The sequence below is a fragment of the Teleopsis dalmanni genome, chromosome 1, assembly GCF_002237135.1.
Source record: "Teleopsis dalmanni isolate 2A chromosome 1, ASM223713v2, whole genome shotgun sequence".
NCBI classification, from domain to species: domain Eukaryota; kingdom Metazoa; phylum Arthropoda; class Insecta; order Diptera; family Diopsidae; genus Teleopsis; species Teleopsis dalmanni.
In genome coordinates, this window is record NC_051846.1 from 4,109,649 (window position 1) to 4,119,119 (window position 9,471).

A 9,471-nucleotide genomic window follows, 5' to 3' on the forward strand; every position below is an offset into this window, starting at 1 on the left:
GGAACCAATGCATTAGACGCTTTCAAAGCCTATTGTGATGTCGAATTTCACTGTGTACAGGTTTGTATGGTACATACTATTACATCCGATTTCAAAAATGTTCATGAAGAAACAGTAACCGACATTTTCTATCGCTGCAATTTAAGGATGCTTGATTGGTTTAGAATTACGAAAGTTCTTATGGGCCTATTCAGACTAACGCATAGTTTTATCTATTTAATTGCAATTGTATTTAATTATATTAATTTAAAAGTACTCATATAAAAACAATAAAAACATTTTATAGGTAACTTGTGTATTATAAACTCTCTTCCGAAAATTACAAAAAAATACAAAAAATCTGGTAGATATAAAGCTTTCTCGCTAAATTATATTACAATCAACCTTCTTTCGCTTTACCTACCTACCAAATAAATGAGCAATTAAATATTTTAAATGAATTTAGCATAAACAAAATAATTTCACGAAAACAAATAGCATTAAAAGCAAATTCTAATTAAACAAATTTAAATAAAAACTAATTTAATTTGTTTTTACCCATGCGTTTGTGTAAACGCATTCCCTTATAGAAATGTAAACTGATTATTTATTTAAAATTATCATATATTGAAGTACATAATCGTATACATATAAATTTACTGCAATACAAATAAACATTATAGCCCAACTACTAAACATAATTTTTCAATTATTGAGATAGATACGTACAATGTATACTTATGCCCCGGAGTATAAATTCATTCTATTATTGCATCTAAACCTTGAAAAACTAATATATTTCAAAAATAACAATTTCACTGCATTTTCTTAAACGAGTAATTTATACTCAACGTAAACCCGAAGTGTATTCTGCAAAATTTCCATTAAATTTATTAAATTCTTCTCTGTCTTCTTATTATTTTCAAATAAAAGTAATTTAATTAATTAAATGCGCTGAGTGCAGCTCAAATATAAGTAATTTTGTTCATTATTAATAAATATAATTGAAATATTTATTTGAGTTCAATGCCATTTCGTCTGTCTGTTTTTCTGTCTGCTGAAGCTAATTAAATAATTTAATTGAATTTAAAGTATCTGTGCCATAAGCAATTATGACATGCCAAACATATTCGCTTTTCCTTTCAGATCACCAAAATTTCAGAAACCGAAACCGCAACAAATAATTAATTGCAACATTATTAATTAATTATAATTTTTGTTTGTGAAAAAAGCACAACTTTTTTGTGATGTGGACTGCTTTGCATAGAATTAAAAAAATCCAACATATCTAAACGCCAAAAGATAAAAACATCTGTTTTCGTATGCATATAATGAAAATTTAAATTATTCATGAGCGCATTTGGAGACATGACAGCATAAATCTCACTGGCAATCAAGCTCACCAACAATAGCTGGAACAAAGGATAAAGTAAATAATAGCAAAAAGTTTCGATCGGTCCTTACGACTTCAGCTTACGTACAAATTGAGTTGACAAAAACAAAAGTTGTTTTCATGAATGCGAATCCAAAAAACTTTTACAATTTCGGAGTCAAATACTTCGAGTTATTTGAATTATTTAAATAAAATTTATTAAATTCTAGACAATTAAAATTTCTAGACCAGGAACTCACACATAATTTATATATGAAATATACGTACGTTTATGCGCAAGTAACCGAAAAAGCAAAATTAAATAAAATTTATTGCATATTTGTACAATTATCACGCAAAAATAAATCCTTTCATTATGAAAGTTAAATTTCTTCTCTAGAATATTCTAAAATAAAATTTTCATCATTCCCAAGCATTCATTGCGAAACCTTAGATTTTCCTATTTAATTTGAAATGAAATACTCGTAGCTTGAATATTAAACAGAGATTTTATTTTATATAACTTTTTTTACGATAATAATAAATGAAAGACTGCCACATCAAAAATCCAAAATTCATAAAAACATAAATTTATGCCATCTAGTTTTTCTAGTAGGTGGATAGCATTCAAACCCTGCGTATAAAACTTCAACTATTTCAAAGAACTCAACAATTAATTATGGAAAAAATTACAAACATCACCTTATGAATACTGGAGCCAATGACAGAAACTTTATGCTAATACTGTGAAACATGTGAAAGAGTTCACTAAGCTTAATATTCTCACTAAGCAAAAGATCTGTAAGCCTGACAGAAAAAAAACATCGCGATTGGGTAAAGACGTGGAGAACTTTGGAAAGCATTAATCTAAAACTATGCTGGAGGCTCTATGCTTAAGAAGTAGTTCACAAAATTAGTGGTGGTAATCTAAAACTAACATTATACCAATAACTTTTAATACGATATCTATAATTTTATTTTTTTACTCTTGCCAACAGGGGGCTGTACTTAATTCAGAATTAAAGCCCTCGCTGACAAACAAACACCACACTCTTCAATTCACTCTCCTATTCTGATAAATAGTATATGATAAATAGTACAACTATTTTATCAACAGTGATCAGAAAGCATTAGAAGCATTCAAGTGAAAAATACTTTGAAAGATCTGTACTCCCTTAATCGTTGGCAACGAGTATCGAATTAAATGAAGCAATGAGTTGATTAAGCTCATGCCGAGACATTGGCATAGTAAAGCACATAAAAATTCAACTTGGCTGGATCCACCATGGACTGCGAATGGAAGAAAATGCTCCGACTAGAAGAATGTTTAATTGGGTGCCAGCAAATGCAATAGAGAACGTCCGCATCGGTGGAAGCAGCAGATGGCCAGTGATATGGGTGCGCCCAACTAATGCCAACAAGCCATTGATCGGGCTGTCTGGAGGAGGCTTATGGCCAACAAAATCAGTAAGAGTAAGTTTATTTCAAATCAGCAAATTATTGGTTACCTACACTAAAATAGTAAATGCCGTCATCAAGATTATGAAGCAAAACTATAATATTTTTATTTTATATTAAATGGAAGACAAGAATTACTAATTTCAACAAATGTGGTAATAACATGAATATCATACACTTATTCTTATTAAACGTCGTTTGCTTTTACAGATTCATATGAAATAACATTAATACAGATGTCAGAACGTTATTAATATAAAACTACACCTACATAAAATGATATAGATTAGGTTAGGTTGGAATGGTCAGCTTTTACATTACTTGAGTGAAAATAATAAACTTCTAAATGTTGAAATATATAAAACGACATATATAAGGTTGTATTAATAAGTGGGAGTGGTAGCCCTGTGCATCACTTCAGCACATATAATCGGTCATTGTAACCATTTTTAATTAGTAGACCAATGCATATATCACACAAGCAACAACCCTTTAAAAAAGTGAGTATTACTAAACCAAATTGAAATGTCAATATACTTGGCTATATGTATTACTTTAAAGAATGACAGGTCTTAGATCAGTTATAAAAGGAGCCCTGAAGATTTCAAATTTTCTCTTAGCATATGATGGATAGTGACACATAACGTGTTCAAAAGTTTTCACTTCACCCTAATGGTAACAACTTCTTTATTGATTCTTAAACACGAACTCGCTTTAGAGCTTAAGAGTCTAGTTTATAACATTTTTTAACCTCTGGTTTTGATTCAGTATTAGTGATGGACACAACTCTCTACCGTAGTAGAGCAAAAAGTCTACAAAATAATTTTTATACTCTCCTAAACGCTTTAAATCTTGCTGCCGAAGACAGATTTGAATAAGCTTTTGCAGGATTGCTAGCAAAAATGGGAATCACTGTTCACACAGCTTTTTGAAATAAGTGCCTAGAGCAACAATGTCATGCGTGGCACGTATGAATATTTTTATAGGACACATGTTATCCTCACAACTTTGGTATATACATGCCGGGCGTATGGCATGTGTACTCAAAAATGTCATGGCTTTGTTTTTTTTAACAATTTGTTAATGCCAATATTTAGGCATGACAATAGTTCCACAACATATAAAAAATATGTAACTGATAATAAAAACATTCGATATCTCTAGACAAGCGCTTCTACCACAACTCTTTCGATTAATCGATAACCAATAGCGAAAATTTTTGGTGTTGGTACAGTTTTTGAAAGACTCACATGGATCGTCTGCAAAGCTTGTACGACTACTTTTAAGCAAACAGCTCACCTTAAGGAAAGGAACAGATTCATGTAGCGCATTTACTGTTGCGGTATAAATTTCCAACACCTTTAATCCTTTTTTTACAAGGACTTTAAACATTGCACGATGTTCAATTTTTTCCATTTTACAAAGGACACTGTCACATCAACTTTAAATGGCTAGTAAATACACAATAAATTGACGGATTCAAATATTTCATATAAGAGCTGAAATATTAAAATGATTTCAGAGTTTTAATACTATTATTGACGAATAGTTAGTGATCAGCGAATATAATGAAAAGTTGCAAATATACGAGTATCTTTGAAATAAAAAACATAAATTTCTAACAAGAATCCTTTTTCATTTAAAGAAGTTAGACTGCAACTAACTTGGCAAAAAAGAATCCGGTTTTATAATTTAGCAATTTCAGATATTATTTCATGCATATTAAGATATTATTATATCTTAAATACTATAGTAAAGTATATCTTATATGTATACGAGAATATATTTTAAATACTAAAGAAGAGTATATTTTATAAGTAGGCGACTATATTATAAATACTAAAGTAGAGTGTATCTTATATGTAAAAAATTTAATAGACTTATAATATATATATATATTTCTTTTTAACTAAGGCAAGTATTTAGCTGTATTAACACTATAAAAGAAATATTTGAAACATTGTTCATCTAAATAGTGGAGGTGATAACGATAATAGTGTATCTGTAGTTCATTTTCATTTAATTCCTGATGTTATTAGCTTATCAAAATTATAATAATATCGTAAAACCATTTTATAAAAAGAAATGTTAAACACATATACGGATATAACCAAAACATTTTATAAAAATATAGATTTTTCATATATGAAATCATAAATAAATTTGAATAAATAAATAAAATTTATTTGCATTTGTTCATAATGAAGCACTTTTAACACAGTAATCCTGTATCCTATAATCCTTTTGTGTGAGAAACTTTTAAGGATATCAAGAGCAAAAGCTTTAGATTATTTTGACTTATGATAAGGAAAATAAAAGTGAAATCTTATACTTATTTCCATATGCAAAATAAAATAACTCCTTACATTTCAGATACTTTATTCATTTTTTTATTTCAAAGATAGATTTGCAACTTTAAAGGAAATCATAAATTGCTTGTTAAACTCGTCTATTCAGTAATTGACAATAGAATATATAAATTTATGCTTTTAAAAATCAAAACACTTCATACATATCCCTTTTCTTTTTTAAATATTTTTTTATTTAATATAAAAATAATGAAATGGAAATATTACATTCACAATTTAGAATTATACTTTTGCTTAGAATTTATTGTAACAAAATATTGTGTATATATTGCAAAGGAATCCTGAAACATTTTAATTTAGTTCATTACTCGTATGAATCAAATCGAGATGAAATGAAGCTCATAAAATGAATAAATTTGTAATTAAATCAAAAATGCACTGCAGTTGCTTTAACTTCGAAGGGCTTTCGGAAATGCAATGAGTTCCAAGAGTTTTGATGAGTTTTATGAAGTTCACTTTAAGAAAAGTTCAAAAGTTATGACTTCATTCTTTTAATATATAATTATTTTTATAATGATGGAAAGCAATGCACCTTTAGTATCTTAGAAATTCATATCCAATTAAAATTTACTTTACGTTTAAAACGATGGACAGAATATTATTCAAATATAATCCAAACTAAAATATAATATTATTTTTAATTAGTTGATATTGTGCATTTGTATATTAAATTTTATTTAGTAATAATAAATATAATAAAATTTCTCTACTGAAAGTTGTGCTTATTTTCATAAAATGAAAAAGATATAAAAAATATCTAAGAAACTGAAAGTGCACTTCTTACTTGAATGATAGGATTAAATATTACTTAGATATAAGATAAGATTCAACTGAAAAATAATTTTTGTGTTATTTTGTGAATGTTGTAGATAGTTTTAAACATTCGCTTTTAAATTGCAATTTTAAAATTAAAATAATACTAGAAATTCAAAAAATATATAGTCGTGAGTTTTACTGCCAAAATATTATGTCTCTTTCTTTCATATAAACTTTCTGTTAATTAAACAGCAATGGGTAAGTTTTGATATTATCTACTAAAAAAAAACGATTTTTATCCATATCACCAATGTAATTATTCCATATCATCTACAATATTTCTCGTCATGCCTGAGCACAAGGTTTTTCAGCCGAATAAAGTAATGATATACAATGCTATCATCAAACCAACCTGGATGTATAGTGTAGAGCTTTGGAGACCAAGTGCAACTCAAATTTAGAAGAACTGCAAAGATTACCCAAGTTATTTTATGTCATTCGAAATTCTATCGCAAAGTACTATTTGAAACTAAATAAGCATTCAAACGTCGAAGCCAGACAACTGCATTCGATTGAACTATAAAACTTCCTGATAAAGAATTGGTCTCACCCGTGTCTCGGGTGGCAGGAAGTCACCTGGAAAGGAATATTACTTGTTCCAAACACGTTATTTATGACGAAACGACTTAAAGATAGAATATTCGTCAGAAGCGACTTTTATCCTCACCTGAAATTCTGAAATTAAGCAGTGCTTAACGAAAGATATGTGGGTCTTCATTAAAATATTTAATTATTTCGGTTCGGTATAATCAACTGTAGCACAAAATATGTGTCGCTCTGTTGGGAGCTTAGATCTCTACTATGTCATTATCTAACCTTATCTAGTGCAAAGTTATTGATGCAATATGTTAGGTTGCATGTTTCTTAATTATATATTAATTTATATAATTATATATTGTGTCGCTCTGTTGGGAGCTTAGATCTCTACTATGTCATTATCTAACCTTATCTAGTGCAAAGTTATTGATGCAATATGTTAGGTTGCATGTTTCTTAATTATATATTTTATTTATGTGTGAATTATTATATTTGATTGTTGCTAATGAAACAAAACAATGTTTGTGACAAAATTATTTATGCCCATAAATTTATATTTCTATAAATATAATAAAGAATTTATGTATGTTTTCTAACATATTTTTAAATAAATTATGCAAAATTTTATACAAAGTTTTATTTTCAGTATAATTTTATTTTAAATTTAAATTCATTTTTTCATTTCTCTTATTTTTTGAGATAATTATAGTGTAAAAAATGTATATCTCTAATGTTCGACTAAATATTAAATTTCAAAGAATTGCACGGCATCTTAAATTTGATTGAATAATGAAAATCTTTAAAGTTAATAAAAAAATATTTTTTTTTAAAGAAATAATTTCAATTTCGAACTTTTATTATAATTTAAAAGAGTTTTCTCTCATTCGCAAACAATATTTTCCATTTCGTATTGAGTGCCATTCTGAACCAGAAGTTGAGCACTTAAATTTTAAAACTCCCTGAGGTCTTATTTCACAATATTTTATTTGATTAAAAATTTAATAAATTTTGTATAACAAATGTGGGCAGTTGAAAAAACATTGCATTTTAAATTAAAATCTTTTTTATTCATAGAAATCAAAATATTCAAAACTTTTCATTGTGAGCGAAAAAAAAGTATTTAGTATTTTTCGTTTTATGACGAAGGACATGCATAAATTTTTTTTTAAAAATGCGAAATTTTAAAAAGGCGTTACTGACCTGATTCTGGCTTTTTTTTTTCTTCTTACATTTTAACAAATTGTTCATAAATATTAAAGTCACGCAAAATTAACATTTATACATAACTAAATACTATAATTAAATTTTGAATATGGATGGTTGGTTGTGTTGGTGTCAGTGGAACTTCCTCTTCGGTTCAAGCAGCGGATAGGCGCCGTTTAAGGTTTGAAATTAACCTGCACGGTTTAGATTATTATTTATATTATATTTTTTTTTTGTTAGATCTATATTTAGGATATCCAACCAATTAATTAGTTTCGTTAACTTCTATAGTTAAATAGCTTAACATGTATGGTTAAAGAGTATGCCTATCTGACAATGACCTGTCAGCACCGCTACAAGTTATGCTCTTTCATCCCATTTATGCTCAGTAAAGTTGTATTCTTACATATTAAGTTCTCCATTAATTTTGAAAAAAACAATGATATGACAAAAAAAATTTAATATATCAAACATGTTAATATCTCTTACCAAAACGTTTCACTAGAAAAATACAATTATTTGGGCATCACACCCACGCAGCAAGATACAATATGAACTATGCAACCGAGTTGGAAAAGCAATAAACGCGTACCAACACTTCCACTACACATTTTTTGTAAACTGAGAGACTAGTGTACTAAACTCCAAATGTACAGCACAATCGTCGAATTAGTTCGAGATTATGAACCAGAAGGTTTTTCAGGCAACGATAAAAAGCTTAGTATGCAGTAATAGAAATAAAGTGATTAAAAAACTTGTGAGAAAAAATAGTCGTTATAAAATAAGAAATGATTATAAAACAACTGAACTTCGACCAAAGTACTGTCAACTTAATTGTGCGATTGTGCCAAGAGAGATTATCCAAACTCATTCTAAAAGCAGACTCTGAAGGGAAAGGACCTGAGAGACTCCAAAGTCTAAGAGTTTTTCATGTACTTGTTAAACAAACTAAATAAAGAAAATGTTAAGGGCAAAATGTAGATGATGTGATTAGAGTACACACAAAGCAAAACAACATCAAAATATAAACAACGCGAGTTTAATCCGATCACTAAATACTTCGCACACAAAAACATGCAAGCAATAGCTCAATGCTAGTATAATTTGATATAATTTATACGTCAAGAAACCAAATTTCAATTGGTTCTTAAGTTTTCTTTTATTTTGCTTTAACACGAATAATTATATATATTAATATACATAAAGTGAAACGGGTCAACTGATTTCATACAGCACAACTAATTCAGACTCAACTTTTAAGGACTACGTTTGAAAAACAATAAGAAAATTAATAACAATTGGTAAAGTAAGAAGAATGACGGATGGAAGACATTTTTCAAATCTCATCATACGCTACAATGGTGATAAAAGGGTTTAATGAAGAAATGAAAATACATTTTCTCACCATGATATCAGTTTGGCTATTCCATATTTTTTCATTTATGTATTTATGTGTTAATTTTGGCCTTCTTAATGAGGTATGTCTTTGTTCATCTATTGAGGATGCTTCATATTCTTATCTAGTTTCTCTACAATATAATTTCTTTGTAATTTTCTGCGCCATAGTAGCCAAATCAGTGGTATTGTGGACTGGTTACTAGGTTGAAATTCGCTTTGCTTGATCAGCTTTAATTTTGTAATATGATTGAACAGAGTGAGATTAAGGACACTACTATTGCATTGTAGGCTATAGATTTCGTAAGTTCTTATTTCAAATCAATAGACCTGAGCATAAAT